The sequence below is a fragment of the Hesperophylax consimilis genome, chromosome 5 (genome assembly GCF_061612785.1).
Source record: "Hesperophylax consimilis isolate HC1 chromosome 5, BYU_Hcon_1.0, whole genome shotgun sequence".
NCBI classification, from domain to species: Eukaryota; Metazoa; Arthropoda; class Insecta; order Trichoptera; family Limnephilidae; genus Hesperophylax; species Hesperophylax consimilis.
In genome coordinates, this window is record NC_142840.1 from 35,220,291 (window position 1) to 35,239,980 (window position 19,690).

Below are 19,690 nucleotides of genomic sequence, written 5' to 3' on the forward strand. Positions count from 1 at the left end.
CCTCAACATAAATATTTAAAAAATCTTTTGTTATCCTACATGTATTCAAAATGACCGACTTTTGCATCTTTATATATAATTATTTTGAAAGATCTAATACGCCTAAATTTTTAATTAGAGAGCTAGGTATAAAGCCAGTAGCCGAAATAACGAATGGTAATATTTTTATAGTCTGAGAATGCCAAATTCTTTTTATTTCATTTCCTAAATCTGTGTATTTTCTTATTTTTTCGCTAACAGATTTTTGAATATTACAGGAATTTGGTATAGCGACATCAATGATATTGGTTAATTTTTTTAATTTTTTCATGTAAAACTATATCGGGTCTATTATGACTAATCGCTTATATTATTATTATTTCTTCATATATCTTTAGTCCTGATTTTCCATATTATGACATGTATGATGATGTATGTGCCAATTTCTTAATTATGTATATCTCTATTAAAAACATTTTGGCATTTGGTTTTACATAGTTTTATGCACAATAATTAACACATTAAATTCAATAGATAACAATGAATTAAATGAAATAATATAAATAAATAATTTTTTAAGTACTTAAAATTTTAAATACCAAAATACTTTTAACAAAATAAAATTTTATTGATTCTGTGGTCCAGAATAAATATCTAGGTTCAGATATAAATGCTAATATTTCTTTATTTGCGTACACCGGGTTCGAACCCGCGACCTTCGGAATGGGAGTCCAAAGCTTCACCACCGGACAGGCCGGCCGTCAGATGCACGCATTGTAAAAAATATACCTACATCTGGTGAAAAAACAGAGTACCTCTGTTCGTTCTACCTCGGTCAACAATAACCGTTATAAATAACATTATTGTTTTCTAAGGCCCACAGAAACGCCATCGGGCCCAAAATTCGCTTGTATTCAACAGTCCTTGGTGAAGCAAAACCTCAGATTTGGCAACATTCAGTTCATTTACAACGATGCCACATAGCACTCAGAACTAAAAAGCGCCTTGCGCGGGTGGACATTTTTGTAAGTTGTTTTACAGTGGACGGTAAATTGATATCCCGACCTAAAAATGTCAGGTTATTTGTGTTTTGTCTTTTCATTCATGTTTTTTTAGAATAATTTACAAAAACAATAATAAATATCGAGATATGGCCCGACTCAACAGGATGACGACCTCCGTGACGTCGCGGGTTACAATCTTGGCGTGCACGAATACCAACCTACATTTTATTTTAATAATTTGTGTTATTTCACAATGTACATAAGTATTATATTTGCGGCATTTTCCAGAGCGTTAGATACTGTCAGTATCGCCCCGATGAAAGACCACAAATCATTATTTAAATTTAGACCGCAGAACGGGTATTATTTATTGAATAAGTGAATCTACCTGGCTATTCAGATTTGGTCACCAAACACGGCTAAAGCCATTTCAAGCAACGTTTCAATTCTGAATGGTGGTCTTACACCAGGTGATACTGAGAGTATCTTTCACTATGGAACGTACCGCGCATATACCATACGTATATTAATTCATTAATTGTGAATAACACAAATTAACCAAATAAAATTTACTTGCCCATTCCGATATTCGATCCCGCAAACTTCGAGGCGAGAGTTTTACAGTATAGTGTACAGAATAGCATAACCTAAGCCAGTGGCCGTTTGGCTTGAATAACTGAAACCGATTTATACGTTGAATATTGGCTTATGACATGGGAAGAGTCAATAGCGAACCATGATAGTGCCATCTGTTGGGATATTTAAAAGAAGCTTTTAGTTCGATGTTCTACCGTATTTAAAATTTCAAATAGGCGCCAGCAGACGGCCTGTTTTAAAAGTAATTTAAAAATCTTAAAGTTCTTTCTTAAATTGTAGTATAAAAAATATTAAATTAACTTTAAAAAATGGAAAAATATAATACCAGTAATTTATCGTTTAGTTTTGTTAAATAAACGTATCCAAAGTTTTACAATCTGCATTTTAAAAACAAGTACAATTAGAGTTTATGAAAAAATTAAACTACGAACCTATTTTATTTATTTTTTAGTTTTTTTTTTCGTACGTTTAAAGAAAACCCCTTCAGGTATTTTTTGATGATATTCAGCCTTTAATAGTATTTTTTAAAACGCACGTATTACGGTCTGAAAAAGGTCATATTTTCGATTTGATTTTGATAATTACTAAGCCTATGTTAATTTAAAAAATGTATAAAAAAAATTTACTTGTTGAAAACACTATCATAATCGATTTGCTTAATAATATAATCATTATTTTAAATTAATAAAAAACTACACTCGGCCTTAACACTAATTGTTTGATACTTAAAACGTAAAGGGAGTCAATTTTTTATGTTTGCATACAAAATTTTAATATTTCAAAAAACATTTTTTTATTTATAATAATAACTTGAAAAGCGCATTTTATCACCTTACAAAAATTGATTTCAGCTTTTGGGATACATAATAAAAATATTCCATTTATTTGGATTTTATTGCAAAGCGGAAATATTCCTTCTGACCTTCTGACAAAATACGGCTGAGGCCTGAAGATTTAAGTTCTGCAAGTATTTTATTCTTACAATTGTTTCGGCGTTTATTTATTTATTTATTTTTTTATAAAACATTGTTGTTACTAGAATTTAAAAGTAACAAAACAAAAGTAGTCACGCAAAAAAAATTTAAAACTGTTAGGTATATTTATTTATCTACCACTTAGCTGGCTTTTACACGAAGCAAATATAAATGTGAGTAATACAGTTGTATTGACTAGATATTTGTTGTACATTGGAACAATGGTAAAGCAAGTACATGGTTTTGATTTATAAAATAAATAAAGTAACAAAACGATTAAGTTTAGCACATTTGAAATAATATACACTCGCTTCTGTAAAAAATGCTTAACACAAACATTTTTAATAAAAACATCAAAAATTTAAAAATTGAAAAAACAGTCCTTTTATTCAAGGATTTTGTAAGAAAACTGTCCCTTTCTTTTTTATCTCGTAATTATTAAAAATTATACCAAATAATAATTCCCAGAGAATAACCGAAAATTATCTCATTTTGGATCAATTTTGTCATGAATATAAACGTTGATTTCTTTGACTTTGTATTTACTTACATAAAGCATTTATGTTTTTTTTAAACATCACTTTGAATTTTTACACTCAGCCCATCACACTTTAGACGGCTGAAAAATTAGGTATTTTTGGGATTTTTTTCGTAGTTTCCATGAAAGATATTGATGTAAATTTTTTGAGCTTCATAAAATATTTCTTATAATGCAAGAAAAAATCTATTTTGCATAATTTATTTATCCTTGGTAGCAGCATCCGCATAGCACCTAAAAAAACTATGTCAGCTTCGTTGATGTTATTTCTGAGTAGATTTATTTGAAGCGCAAAAACCAAAAAGTTTTTATTTCAGTATAGTTATTGCTACTATCAGAATTAAAATTATGAAACTTTATGTAAAAATAACAACATAGCGGCTGTTGAAAAAAACGTCTGATTTAAAAAATAATTTCGATTTAAAAAGTACATGACATAAAATTTTTCAAATGTTTCTAGTTCCAGCAGTAGCCATACTTATGGTTGCTTTAATAATGTGTGATCATAAACGATGTAATGATAGGTTCAGTAGTTCAGCAGTAGAGAAAAAAATCAAAGAAGCAAAAAAAGTGCATTCGAGAAAAAAGCGCTTAAAGTTTTTTTTTCTGAAAAATCTATAAGATAATAAGCGATGCCAGCACCAAACACAATGCCTTTCACTTATAATTCAATCAGCTAATGTTCTTCAAGTCTTCTTTGGCTCATTTTGGCTAATTTTGTACATAAAACCTAGAGTTTTAAGAAGGGGCAGAGCAGCTAGGCTAACGTATACCTGCTCACTCAAGTGAAAGCACTACGGAGAGTGCCCTCAAATAAACTCGAAAAAATAATACTTAGGACACTTTGATCTTTATGAAGTTGACACACATTATTTGTGTATTAAGTGGTATCATTTCAAAATCCATTAAAAATCTAATTTTACAAGTTGATAAAGTGGGATGATACCTTAAATTCACTCGGCAAAAGTCAATTAAAATATAATATGTGGGAAATAAGATCGTTTTTTTCGATAAGACGAAACTATATTGTTCACATTATGACATTATTAATGGTAAAAAAAAACTGTCGAAAAATATAACAAATAATAAATAGTAAATATGTCGAATTATACTAATACAATAGTGAATTGGTCATTTATTTTTAACGACTTTATGTACGGGTTAAATCTTCCCCACAGGAAAAACTAAACCCTTCCACACACTTTTCCACAAATGATCATCTAGTCAATCCACACTATGCAAGTGCATTATGTAAACATAATAAATACAAAACAATACAAGAACAACACGTAAACTCACCAAAGATCAAATGGGAAAATAATTCACCGACTCCAGATATTTTCATATCAGAGGGTTCAGCTCGGTAGAACTTCTAACTGGACCTATAAATCCCACTGATCCCTCAATATAAATATTTTAAAAATGTTTCGTTATCCTACATGTATTTAAAATGACTGATTTTTGCATTTTTATATGTAAATTCTTTGATAGGCGTATTAGAACGCCTAAATTTTGAATGAGAGAGCTTAAAGAAAGAGAAAGTAGAAATTATTATTAAAAAAAAATATTTGAATTACTATTGCCAAATCAACGCAATCATTCGCGGGAAAACAGTCGTGCATAACGCGCATGTGTTAAAGTAGCGCATGCACATAAGTCTGAAAAATGTAATGTTGCGAGACATTTTTTTTTCACTAATAATAATTCTAAATTAAAAGTGAACACTATTTGTACAATGTGTAACAAAACACCGAATAACGGTTGTGAAGTGATTTTTTATTAGTAAGACCGTAAAAGGTTTCCATCTAAATATTGTTAGGATTTCCAAAAATAAAAATCAAAAGCATTGGTTTGCCCACCGACCTAGAAAAATTTTCGCCTGCTATGATTTTCACGTGTCCTTGTGAATTAAATAATTCATATTTTACTCCCTTCACCCGCACAATGTAGGTACCTCAATTGGAAATACTATGTAAAAAATTTCGCCTGGGATGCTTTTCTGTTACTTTGTGAGAGTTAGGACAAATTCTCCACTCTTTTCGCCCACATCATTGGGGATACCATGTAAACGATTTCGCCTGGAGCGCTTTTCCGTGTATTTGTTATGGTTACAACAAATTTTCCACTCTGTGTGCACGTTTGCTGATGTCTTTTGAGTCTTAGATCCGCCCATGCTTTAGTGATCAAATTCACTTTCACACAAAAAGACTATAGGATATAACTTTCAATATAGGATCATTCCGAAGTAACGGACATTTTAGAAAAACCGTAGTAGAAACTTAACATTTATGCGTTTAAATATCTATCCAATCGGGGTTTGGCACAAAATCTTCAATGTTTCCATTCATAGGAATATCATCTATTTTCCAACAATATTTAAAAACGATTCACCAATCTCTTCGTGGTCGTTATTATTTATAAAGGTTCCACATCTTCCGCTGAGAAAAACCGCAGAGTTTAGGAAGGGTAACCCAATCGCACACAACTCGCTTGTACGCCATTACCCCGCTCTCCCACATCCGCAACTCTATTTTAATTCAGATAAGGGATTCATTATTAATTTATCCAACAAGGAATATATTCATTGTTTTAGTAGTTGGCTCCGGCTCGTTTCAAACGAAACAACCGGATCGCTCGAAACGAAACAAAATATTCTACTTATTTAGATAATTTGTTTCTGGAGCGACGTTCAAATTAATAGTCGAGAAGATAATACAATTTGTGAAAGGTTGTGTTGACTCTACCTCCTAATTGTACTAACTCGCTTGAATGAGGTTTTTATACCTCTTTCTCCCCAGCGTTCAGTTTCGCTTTTGCAAAATGATATCGTGCTGAGCCTAGCTAACTCTGAATATCCCCCGCCCCTGTGATATTGCACACAGTAAAATAAGGCCTTCGCTTTGGGGTTGATCTACAGTAAATTCCTTAACTTCACGTTGTGTGATTTGTTAATTCGAAGCCCACCGTTATGGGGTGGTAGGTATTTAATGTCTCCTTTCCATGGTAACTCCCGGTTCTTTTTAGCCAAAGTGTGGGGAAAACGTCCATCGACCCTCAGCGAGTACTACAAGAAACGAGTACGTGTCTCACCTAACTTTCGAATACTGGACCCTATTGCTAATTGACCTAGTAGTTTCTATCATATCTCTACAATTTCCTTGCATCCCCGCCCTTACCTAATGTCCCCGTGTTTATAAACTCTAGATTGTGACATAGGACCGTACCCCCCCCCTTTGTGTACGTGCTGTTAAACCCTTCGTTGAATGGGGTGTTGTTTCCGCATAAGTACTGGGACTCCCTCGTCGACCTCTGTAATGGTGTACTGAAACTAGATAGATGGATTTAGCTGTGGTTAGTAAACTTTGGGTGTTGCGAATGGAAGTGGAAACGAGAGAGAAAAGGAGATGGGAACGGATTGAATGACGAGAAAAGGTTTTTTTTGCAAACTGGGTCGGCACCTCACTGCCCCAAATGAAATGGTCGCTATTCTTCCAAATGCACAACCCCAAGAACCAATACGTGTCTGGCTTTCCCCGAGGTCTGGTCTAACTTCTTCTTATAGTCGCCTTGACACCTCCGGACCGCTCACGTCAGAGGGAGAGGTAATACACCTGTTGGAATATCCCAAATCACCCCGCCCCGCTTCCTCCGACGGACTACTTTACTGACTGTAAAAGGGGAATTTTCATTGCGTCCCTTGTCATGATGCTAAACGCGTGCATGTTTCAAATAGGTTTGCTCTGGTGAGGCTTTCAACGTCCACTAGCCGCCAGGCCTACTATCCACCTCACGAAGGTTGCTGCAAAGGATCTCGAAGGTTTTCCATTCGAGTTGCATCAACCTCCGGGTAAACCCCGCTTTATTATGTGTTCGTCCTCCGACTTTGAACCCTCGTTCATCACGCCGACGTCCCCTCCACGCGATTTTGAAAGACTTGGAGCCCGTTCAATTAAACGCCTTCGCAGCGAACCAAGGCCCAAACATTCCTACTTGACATTAATTTTCATACTGCCTCTCGTGTCCTCTCACCCGACCCAGCTCCGCGAAAAGGGATGACCTCCCGAACTCTTCGTGATTCTCCATACAACGTTGACGCCCCGAAATCGCGTGATGAGGAAAGTAGAAAATCTTCTGAGCTGAGGAAGTTGTGTGCTTTCCCAAGACAGCTTACGGACAACATACTCCAACGGCGAGTTCTAAGCCGAGGCCAAAGGTATTTGGGAATTTGTTAGTGAACGTATAAGGTTATACAAATATTATTAATTTGATTTTTTTATTTGTTTTGAGCATGAGTTGGTTGCAGCTAGTCGCTTCCATGTTGATTTGGGGTGCCCCTGCGCGGCTGCCAACTCGGTAGAGTGTACGACTTTTGTCGTCAGACACGGACGTCAAGTGATTTATGGGGGTCCCTTTTCTTCCTTTTGGGCCGTGCGTCGACCCTAACTGCTTACAAATAAGTAGGTCATTGGCCTCGTGCTAAACACAGCTGTCAGAAGCAAGCAAACAGTTCTAAATGTGATACTATTTTACCAGTATCGCAGCCCTGTCCGAGCTGCTGGTTGCAGCCCCATCTTCGTCGCAATTTTAATGTTCTGGAAATATATATACATGCAATTTCACTTACCCAAAAGCGTAATATTACCAATCCAGTCGGGATATCGACGACATGTACATTAATCCGCGTCCAGGAACTGTAGGTATGAGTAGAAGCCCCTAAGCCGTTAAGGGTTCGTATTAAATTCGAAATCGATTCTCTATGTCACCCGTCTACTCGCCAGTAGAGACTATAACCATATTGGATCTAATTTTTCTAGCTAAATTTCTACTTTCATACGCCGCCCCGTAGATAGCACATAAATTACCGGATACTAGAATTCGGAATGCTTAAGCGGATCATTTCTTTCAATAGAAGATCTCTTCCTCCCTAACCGTAAGTTGATAGTTGACGTGCATAGGTATTTGTTGGCCTCCACTGTACCTAGTCTAGATATCTCTCCCTATCTGTATTTCAGAGTATCTAAGTAAGTATTTGCCGAGATCTATCCTGTCTTTATTTCCCGTAAGCAACTCTCGAAGGTTATTAGCTAGCCTTTCATTACCCCTTTGAGTATGAGCGTGTAAAACACGGGAGTAGCTTCAGCCGTGTTTTATTGCGAACTAACGGTAATCTATATAGCGCCGTTCTCCTACGGAGAGTCACCGACCCCCTCCCCCTCCCTAGAACCTTTCATATATTATTTGCCACGTTCACTTCGATTTTTTCCACTAAATTCTTATATCGTGTAAACCGTAAAATCCTTCCCGTGCTCGCAAGGAAAACACTGTCTATACCCCCAATTCAAATGAGCAATTTACTCTACGTTTTATATATTGGAAATGAATTATTATTAATTTTGACCAGAAGGTCCACATGTGATTTACGAATGATGTATTTAGCTCTTATTAAATTCTACTCTCCGAGTAAATTCATTCGCCGCGTTTCTACACGATTTTTATTATTTTTTTTTTTTTTGATCAATGTACGCTGTCTCTTCAATTTCACAATAAATTTAGAATTTTGACTTAGCCGTTTTCGTCTGGTCATTTGATACTTATTATGGTTCTCTATTTTTTCTCCTCTACGGGCACACGCGTTATTATAAAACACTACTGCAGTTGAGTTTCATCGTTTTATATTAGTCTAAAACAAGAGGCTCCAACCCGTGGATTTAGTATTGTCTAATTATGAGTTTACCCTTTTTTGGTTGAATCTAATTAAATTTTAAAACACTTCAATTATTTCAATTAATATTAAAACCACTCTTACTTGGTGAGAATGCCTTGATTTTCTAAAACACAACTTCACTACATTTAAAACTCTATCAGTTTATTTTAAAATGGCACACAAAAGATGTCACGACGTAAGGATCTCGAAGACCGACTCCAACCAAGTTAAAACGAAAAAAAGCCCTGATTCCCTCCAAACAACGCTATTTAATAATGTTTTTTCGAATAAATCGACTTAAAATTTGTGCGACTTTCGCCTTTATGAATTCGAGGTTTCACTTCCCGTTAAGTTTAGAATTGCATAACCCCGTTTTAGGGTTTTTGGCCCCCGCCTTCCGATTTGAGGTAGACACCTACCAACCTGTCGAGGCGGGTGCAGGCGCGTACTCGGTGACCTGGCTTTCGGGCGCCCTCCCGTAAATGATTTTCGGCGATGTAGATTATTGCGCAAAATTATTTGATTATTTTTCCACGTACACGTGTTGTGTCTGTAATATTGGTTGATTTCCGGCCTATAGACTAGGTGTAGCTCATTTCTATATCGTTGTTTTTGAAATCTTTCCGAGAAATTCGCTATTGATATCGATAATATAATCGATAAATTATCCCAACTACCGGAAGTTTTCACCCATTATGTCCAGCGCTTGCGCATACAGTATCCTTCCTTGTGTGCTGCCTTCTAGCATTTGATTGGTGTCTACACGATCCGTGGGTGATCCCAGGACACATATCCTTCCCCTCGGTGATGACCTACGTAGGCATTCGTTCCAAAATTTGATCCGACACGTTTTTGTAATTTCGCCTACCTGTTTTGACTCTTTTCGTGATATCCGCCGCACATCTTCTGGTAATCTTTCGTAACCCAACGCTGTCCACTACCCGAGTCGTTGAAACCCCTTCCATCATGAGCTAAACTACTTTTCGGGTTTCTTTTCGATTTCCGGTCCTTTCTTTTCAGCGATCTACGCCCAGTACATCCCTGTTTTTACAGTTTTTTGCGTCTAGTTTTAGCCCAACCCATATACTCTTCTCTCGCTTCATCTAGGAATTTCAATATATTATCCTCGTGACTTTGTTTACGCGCAAAAAAGGTCGTAAAATTTTGATCGTTAATCAAAGACTTCGTGACCCATTAACTTTTATGTCTTTTCTTAATTACCCAACTTGCATCTCCCCCGTGTTAATATAATTAGGCAATTTCGGCCAAACATCCCATCTTAAGTTAAAATTCGTGTCCATTGTCAACACTTGAAATAGCACTCAGAACTTCAGCGAACGTAAACAATTCTCTCTATGAGGATCACCTCGTAATATGTCTTATGGTCCAAAACATTCTAAAACACCCTCTTCTTTCACCAGACCGTCACCCCCTTTTTTCGTTATCGATGGTTGGGTATCGCTTCGTTTCTGCCTTAGAATGCAAATTTATCGTCGAATCCCAAGTGCCTTTGCACGTGTCGTGAGACCGGATCCCAAGGTTAACTCAACAGTAAATCAACCTCGAGTGTATCGTGTCTTAGACCGCCCTTAATCTCCGTGATTGGCGAAAAATTATTTAATTGATTTTGGGAATGATCTGATTCGTTGAGCTCCATCACGCCTCTTTTCAATTATTACGTGGTTAACACCTATTACCGACGTAGGTTTCTATAATAAAGCTTCTAGTATGTCCCACAGATGTCCATAGTCTGTTCGTTTCTCCCTATTCCCTGAACGTATTTTAATTTATATAAAAAAAAATCTTTACGTTCCTTTACCCCAAACAGGTCCATTACAAGGTACGTAGATATTTATAATTTACTTACAAAATTAAAAAAAACAAACAAATACTTGATTTTTTCTTGAGTGGAAATCACGTCCATAAACAACGAAATGTTTTCAATTATAAAGGTATTTATGTGAATACCGTACAAGAGATACAACTGATCGGAACCAACTCGAAGCTAACCTAATCTAACCTTTACTAACCTAACCTACCAATATTAACCTAACACAACCTATACTATCCTAACCTAACTTATCCGAACCTAACCTAACCAATACTAACCTAACCTAACCTAACTTAACCTAACCTAACCAATACTAACCTAACCTAACCTAACTTAACCTAACCTAACGTATTCGAACCTAATCTATACTAACCTAACCTAACCTATACTAACATAACCTAACCTAGCCTGTACTAACCAAACCTTACCTAAACTAACCTAATCTATAATAAATAATCTAAACTTTTTAAAATATATAGGTTTATATATATTAAAAACATACCTCCCTAATTTGCATAGAGTAAATGGTAATAACCTTTCTCAGCCACTCACATAGTAACAGGGTTAACAACATAAGAAAATGTCATCAACAGAATATATTTGTGTGTGAATAATAAAGTGTCTGTCATCCCATATAACGAAAGCGAATATTCATTGTACGTAATTAAAAATTTCCGAAATGCAGATGGTTTCCTTTTATTGTAATTAAGGTGTAGGTTCGTACTCTTCTGTTTTTTTAGACATAATAAACCAACGGTTTGATTGGACTTAGCTAGTGTGCCCGGGTTCATTGGATGAGATCTGTCAAGACTCAAGACCATAACGGCGGTTGCCGCTGCCCACCAACCGCGTGTTGAACCGTATTGGGAGAGGACGGTTGAGGGAGACCTTTTTTCTTAAGCGGGACTCTCGCCTTGCACCGCAGTCGAAGGGATGGGTTCTTACGCTTTTGTCACTTCTGGACACACTGACCCCCAGGTTCCTACCCACCATTCATACCCTTTTATTCCCAGAACCTACTCTGTTTCATTTCCTTAATAGGTCCTCCACACAGTATCCCAAAGATGACGTAATGCCCGTGACCATAAATATACCACTCTCTAGATCGATATCTTCGGGCTTTTTGTATACAACAGAATTATACAGTACTTAACCACAGATATACAAGCAGTACCTACCGTGCGGAAAAGAGCAGTAGACAAGATAGAAAAAACTCAAGGTCATCTAAAAGTAAGATGCAACCATAGACAATATAATTGCTCTCGGCCTACTCCATTCATTCACTAGCCCAAAAAAATATTTTAAAAATAAAAATGTCCTTGAAGCAGAAAAATGTCGAAATGTTTTCCAAGGGCAAGGTTCATCTGACTAAGAAAATAAACTTTTACAGTGCATTTCCTTAAGATGAAACTTGTTAATCTGAGAAGAAGAAACCCAAAATGACAAGAAATTTGCAACAACACTGAAGAAAATTTCCAAAACATGATTGTCCGACAGTACGACGAAGAATTCCGACATTTTTTAGCCTCATGAACTCTTGGTTACATATGTTTAAAAATCTTTAATTTCACCAAAACAATAAGATAATACAGGATAACACTAATCAATAACATGAATAAGTTGGTCGATATAATAAATAACATTTATACGTTGTGGAGGAAGACATATGCCAAGTATGTTACGTAATAACCTAAAAACTGTCAATTCACTTTAAACTTGAACTTACGTAGGTAGGTTGAATATATGTTTGTAACTCGCTAACACTATACTGGCTTATATTGTATTTTTATCACGAACAACTTTAAAACGACGGAAATGATAGTATTTCGGCAGCAAATGACAACCCGCGTGTATAAATAAACCATTCACGGCAAAATTCCGTCATCTCTTTCTGTTACACGAGTCATTATGGTAGAGAGCGAGAGATCAAACCAATCCTTCTGCTCTCACCAATGAGATCTGAGATTTTAGCCATATTATTCGTTTTCTATAAGAATTTTGAGGTGGGCGTGGCGGTTTCAAATGAGTTTCAAGGCCAAAGCTGAGAGAAATGCCCCTGCCCGTGACGTGTGCCCGAAAATGAAATTACAAGTTTTCAAATCTACATTCTAAATATTTCTTTGTCTATGGTTTTGACAAACTTGAATAGCCATAAAATGGAACGCAGCAAGTCAATAACGCCAGGTACCTACCTACCTACCTAGCTGCAAAATAATGCCAAAAAGTTATTATCATAACTTTTGTTGCAAAACATCACAGCTTTTGCTGAAAAAAAAGCCCCTACCTACACATTGATTTTTGCTCTTTCACCTTTATATTGTAGACTACTAAAATACAAATTCTTTTGTAGGTAGAAGCTTTATGTAAAGGTATACGGCGCGGCGTATCGTAAAGCCCATTCCATTTTTCATCATTCACTTTGAAACAGTTCACGAAGAGGTTAACTTAATTTAGAATAGTTTCTTGGATGGAAACCTGATAAGTCACATGGAGTTAATTTCCCGATCAAACTAAAACTGCCGTAAAGTTCAAAGTTAACCCATATGAATTGATAGTTAACTCAACCTGCCTAACTATAACTAGGTGATGTAGTTAGGAGTAGGTGTATGAACTAGTTAGGAGTTGGGAGTATTAAGGCTAGCTGGCGGTGAATTCAATGGGAACTACACTTTAGATGTTAAATAAAGTATCGATGTGATTCTGTCTGTAACTCAGATTCAACGAAATCTAGAACAAGGATTTGTTTTGAATTTAAAAAATGATTTTATTATTATTATTTAATTACTTTGTATTTGAAAAGCGTTTTTTTTGTTCGAAATTTTGACAGATGCTGTAATTTGTCACGTTTGCTAACGTTAATCAGTCGAAATGTATATTAATTATGTTCATCACTACAATTGACTATAGGTTCTGCCACACGTACACTTAAGAGCGGTTGTACCTCGCGACGCTCCTGGCCGGTGCAAAGAAAAGTCTTTTTGGAATAGTTTTTTTTTGGGAAATTCAGTAAACGCCAAAGATGTTTTTATTATCCAAAAGAGATGCTTAAGAATAATCACAAATTTCGGTAATCTGGATTCATATTCACCCCTTAAAAAAATGAAACTTCTGACTATAACTTCTGACTATAACATTCAAAAAGTGGATCGTTTTCCGATTATTAAATAATCAAAGTGTGAACACATCTACTATAACAGTGATTCTAAAAACAAAATCTTATTTGCGTGACAAGTGACATTTAAAGCCATAGACATAAACCTAATGAAATATTGTTCTGGCTGTCACTGAAACCAGAGACAATATTTTGAATTTGAATTGAAGTGGGGGCATTTTTGAACCCAACTTTCTTGTAAACTGTGAACAAAATGTCTAATACCCAAACACGTAGCAATAAATCAAACCTTGATAAAGAGGACAAACAAACTATGGATAAAATTTTTGATTATATCGACAAAAAGTTTGATTCTTTAAAAAAGGATATAATTCAAAAAATTGAATGTCAGAATACGGAATCTATAAAAAGTATTGAGTACATAAGTGCTCAATATGACGAAATTATTAAAAAATTGGATACAAATAATAACCAAAATAAATCAATCCAAAACGAACTTGAAAATATAAAAAAAGAGCAAGTGGGAAAAAATGCTACAATAAAAAAAATGGAACTAAGACTAGATGAAATTGAATATACATCAAATCTGCACTACCTAGAAATTGCAGGAATTCCACAAAAAAATGGTGAACAACTGGAGGAAATTATAAAAAAAGTCGCATCTGCAGCTGGAGTTCAAATCAAACACGCTGATATAAACAATGTGACCAGAACTACAGACCGAAGACTTAATGCTCCGCCAAAAATCCTAGTAAAATTTACAGAAATTAAACTAAAAGAAATCCTTCTATCTAAAAAAAGAGAAATGGACCTTAATTTACTAAAGGATTTGACAAACGAAAAAGTGTACATAGGTGAAGTAATAAGTCCCTACAAAAAAGAGTTGCTTTGGAAAGCAAAGCAACTAGCCAAAGAAAAAAATTATGAATTTGTTTGGATCAAAAATGGGAAAATAATGGTTCGTAAAGGTCATGATCAAAAAATTTTGTACGTAAATCATCTGGACGACCTCGATAAATTAATATAACAAATCACTTACTTGAACACACCAAACTGAAATACCTACTGAGAACATGGACAAGGAAACAATAACTACAAACAAACCAGATGAACTGCTAACTCTTAAAAACAATTTTAATATATTAAATAAAAATATACGAAGTATCAACAAAAACTTCGATCAACTTCAAATACTAATTAAGAATCTAAAAATTAATCTTGATATAATTATCCTCACTGAGTGCTGGATAAAGGATAAATATTCACCCTTAAATATTAATAATTACACCTCATATGCAACCAATTTGAATTACACAAAAAATGATGGTGTGATAGTGTACATTAAAGATGACACTAAAACTGAAGTCAATGAAATAAAATTCCCAAATGCAAACTGTTTGAAAATCAAAGTGGGTGATGAAACCACTATATTAGCTCTGTATCGATCACCAGCTACAACTAATATTAATCAGTTTCTTGAAACGCTTTCTAATGAACTCAATCTTCTAAAAAACAAAAAAAATGTCTTCCTCATCGGAGATATAAATATTGACATACTAGAAAACGGTCATCCAAATAGAACTGATTATCTGCAAACACTGGCCGCCCACGGACTTGAAAGTTTGATAAATAAACCTACGCGTGTTACAAATGACAGCAAATCTTGCATCGACCACATATTCAGTAAGACTGTTAAACCAACCAACTCTATCATATTCACCTCTACTATAACCGACCACTATACAACAATTTTATCTATTACAAAAAAGAAAATACAAAGATCGCAGCCCTACCCAATTATCGTGCAGAAGACAGAAACCATATGGAATGAAGTAAAACAACAATTACTAAATACAAACTGGATAAACCTACTGGAGAACCTTGATACAAATAGTGCCTGGAGTAAATTCATTGAATATATAACTCATACCATCATGTCAAATACCAAATCAATAGAAAAAAAGATTTCACATAAAAATCAACATCTTAAACCATGGATAACCCAAAGCGTTATAAATTGCATTAGAAAAAGAGATGAACTACACAGGAAAGTTAGTTTAAATCCTTGTGATATTTTTATACAACGATATTATAAAAGATACAGATTTATTTGCAAAAATGTTATACGCAATGTCAAAGAAAATTATTATAAGAAAAAAATAGACGAATGTAACAATGACCCACGCAAATTATGGAAGATCATTAATGAAATTACAAGTGCAAAATCATCCCATAACAAAAGCATAGATGAACTAACAATTGAAAATACCCAAATCTCTTTCGAAAAGCATCCGGACAAAATTCTCGAATACGTAAACGAATTTTTTTTAAATATAGGGTCAAAATTGGCAAAGCAAATCAGACATCCAAAAACTAGCATTTTACCAGAAGAAAAGGAAAGTATGAACCAGATAGATAAATTAAAGTTAACTAATGTAACCAATACTGAAATCAGAAACGCAATTGTATCCCTCAATGTTAATAAATCATCGGGAAATGATATAATCTCAAATAAAACAATAAAACAACTCCAAAATGAACTGACCTTCCCTTTGACATACTTGGTCAATCTGTCTATATCTACAAATGTATTCCCCTCATGCCTTAAAAAAGCAACAGTTATACCTATACATAAAAGTGGTAACAAAAAGGATATATATAACTACCGACCCATAAGTCTCTTAAGCTCCTTTTCAAAAATCTTGGAAACTGTAATGAAGAAGCAAATTGTTCATTTTCTTGAACAAAACAAATTATTATCACCATCCCAATATGGCTTTAGGGAAAATCTAAGCACCAATGATGCCATAGAAAATCTAACAAGCATAGCCATAAAAAACATAAATGAAGGGAAAAAGTGTTTGGCCTTATTCATAGATCTTCAAAAAGCTTTTGACACAATAGACCATAAAATATTACTAACTAAGCTAAAAAAAATAGGAATGGCCGAAACAACAATGAACTTATTAAAGTCATATATAACAGGGCGAGAACAACAAGTACAAATTGGCAAACAAAAGAGCAAACTACTATCTTTAAACTATGGCGTCCCTCAAGGAAGTGTACTGGGACCGATCCTATTCATTATCTATATCAACGATTTAACTAACCTTACCATTAAAGGAAACATAATCAGTTTTGCTGATGATACTGTTTTATTATTTGAAGAAGAAAATTGGACGGATACATTTAATGAGGCTGAAAAGGGGCTTAGTGCACTTCAAAATTGGCTTAAAATCAACTCGCTTACCCTTAATATAAGCAAAACAAAATATATAACATTTTCAATAAACGCAAGGAGCCAACCAATAAAATCACTAGAACTAAAACTACACGAATGCCATGGAAATAATATACAATGTTACTGCCCCGTCATCGAAAAAACACAAAACATAAAATATCTCGGAGTAATAATCGACGAAAATCTTAGATGGGACCTACACATCAAAGGTATTACGGAAAAACTCACAAGCCTTATATATTTCTTTAAAAATCTAAGAAACGTATTAAATAAAAAGGATATGAAAAAGGTCTACTACGCATTATGTCATTCTCGAATTGAATATGGAATCATAGGATGGGGATCTGCTACACATACGTACCTACACAACCTGAATACGATTCAAAAAGGAATCATAAAGACCATATTGAAAGTACCAATTAGAACGCCTTCAATTGAAATATTCAATTCATTTGACGTACCAAATGTACAGCAAATATATGCCAAAAATATATTATTGAAGCTCTTCAAAAATAACAAATCCTCTACTAGACTGTGTATGCATAACACTAGATCGAACAAAAATGATATAAAAAATATTCCAAGTTATAAAACCACATTCGGACAAAGAAACTATACATACTTTGCAACAAAACTCCATAACATCCTTCCCCAAGACATAAAACTAATAAAAAATCCTAATGAATACAAATCATTAATAAAAATATGGCTGAAAGAGGTCAATGAAAAAACCCTAATGAAAACACTAAAAACGATATAGAAGACACTAAAAACGACATAGAAGACACTAAAAACGACATAGAAGACAAATAAACCATATTTAAATAACTTTAGTCCGCCTCGGCACAGGACCCCCTAGTGAGGAGGACTAAGAAATACAATATTTTATACTTAATTTCACCATTATATTTTGTATGTAACAATTATTTTATATAGTCGCTAAAATAAAAAAATAAAAAAAATAAATAAAAAACTCCACCCGCCATAACCCTGGGGCATCACTGCATCCCTGCAGCTCTGCATCTTTGCATCCCTGCATCTTTCCATTCCTGGATCCCTACATCCTTATATACCTCCATCTCTAGGCATAGCGGGTGAAATAACATTAAAAAATATATCGAATGTAAATTTTCTTTGAAATAAATTAAAAAAACATAATAATGGAGTTATTTACCTATTAGTACCTATTTCTGTATTACAGTACTTATTATATTTATTTGGGAAAATCAACAGATTATTTACAAACATAAGAATAAACTAAATAATAAAGATAAAATCCAATAACAGATTTTCACTTAAAATTATAATAATAATAAAGAATATTAAAAAAAAAACTAAGGGTTCTGTACCCGTGGCCTGAGAGATTTACAAAAAATACAATCTTGTAAATAATAAATAAAAAATAATAACAGATCTAGGAACACAAATAAATAAAAATTTAAAGTTAACTGATATACTAATAACCAGCTAAATTTCAAAATTTTTAAATTTAACTGATATACTAATAACCAGCTAAATTTCAAAAATTTTAAATTTAACTGACATACTAATAACCAGCTAAATTTCAAAAATTTTAAATTCAACTGATATACTAATAACCAGCTAAAATTCAAAACATAATGTATTGTAAAATTTCAACACAGCGCAATCAATAAAAGCACTACACAATAGCAATAATAACAATATAATAAATGTATACCTACAACTAAATTGAACACATGAGTATAAATTGGAAGGTAAGTAACTGGAAAGGATTCAAAGCAATAACATGATAACTTCCAGTAGAATATTTAAAATTATTTAATGTTAGTTATTACATATCTTTTAAAGGTTCCTAAATTACTTGTGAATATGTCCATATGATTAAAATTCTTATTAAATATACTACAGGCTCTGAATATAAACGCATTTTGTCTGATATTAGTAGAACATTTATGGAGATGAAAAAGTGATTTTTCTCTAGTTCTAACGCTCGGGACTCTAAAATTAATTTCAGACAGAAGGGGAGAACAATCAATAAAGCCATTGATAATTTTATGGAGATATATTATATCTGCGGAATCTCTTCTAGTTTTTAATGGCTTAAGTCCATAAAGGTCCATCGAGCTGTTTACGTCAAGGTTTGAATTATTATTATTTAATTAATTATTATTTCTGTATTACAGTACTTATTTACCTATTAGTACCTATAGTCTGTCACAGGCTTAAACAAAATACACGATATACTTTAATTTAAATTATCACCCAAAACATCCCCCTTAAACAAATGTCACTACACCATAAACAAATAAATATCTTACATGAATGTTTCTATGTGTACTTCTTGTAATTTTCTAATATATGCTTTACTTTTTGTTAAATGAGTTAGCTGTAAAGAAATATGTTTTATCTCTAAGCTATAATACCCTTTTGTACTTTCTGTTTACTTGTACAATAAATGTTTCTTGAATTTGAACAAAATATTTAAATAAGAGAAAAATAGAAACATACTTGTTTGAACGCGAGGTCTATAATTTACTGTTCACAGAACGATTCACTTGTTTATTACAACTTTACTATTTTATAGCGCCGCTTAGTAATGTAATAAAATAAATACTAAACACAAATAATATCACATCAGAGGGGCGTTGCAATTTGGAAAATAACAAAATTACTTAAATTCAAAGTAAATCCGTTTTTTTTTAAGATGATAATTACTAAATAAGGTCAA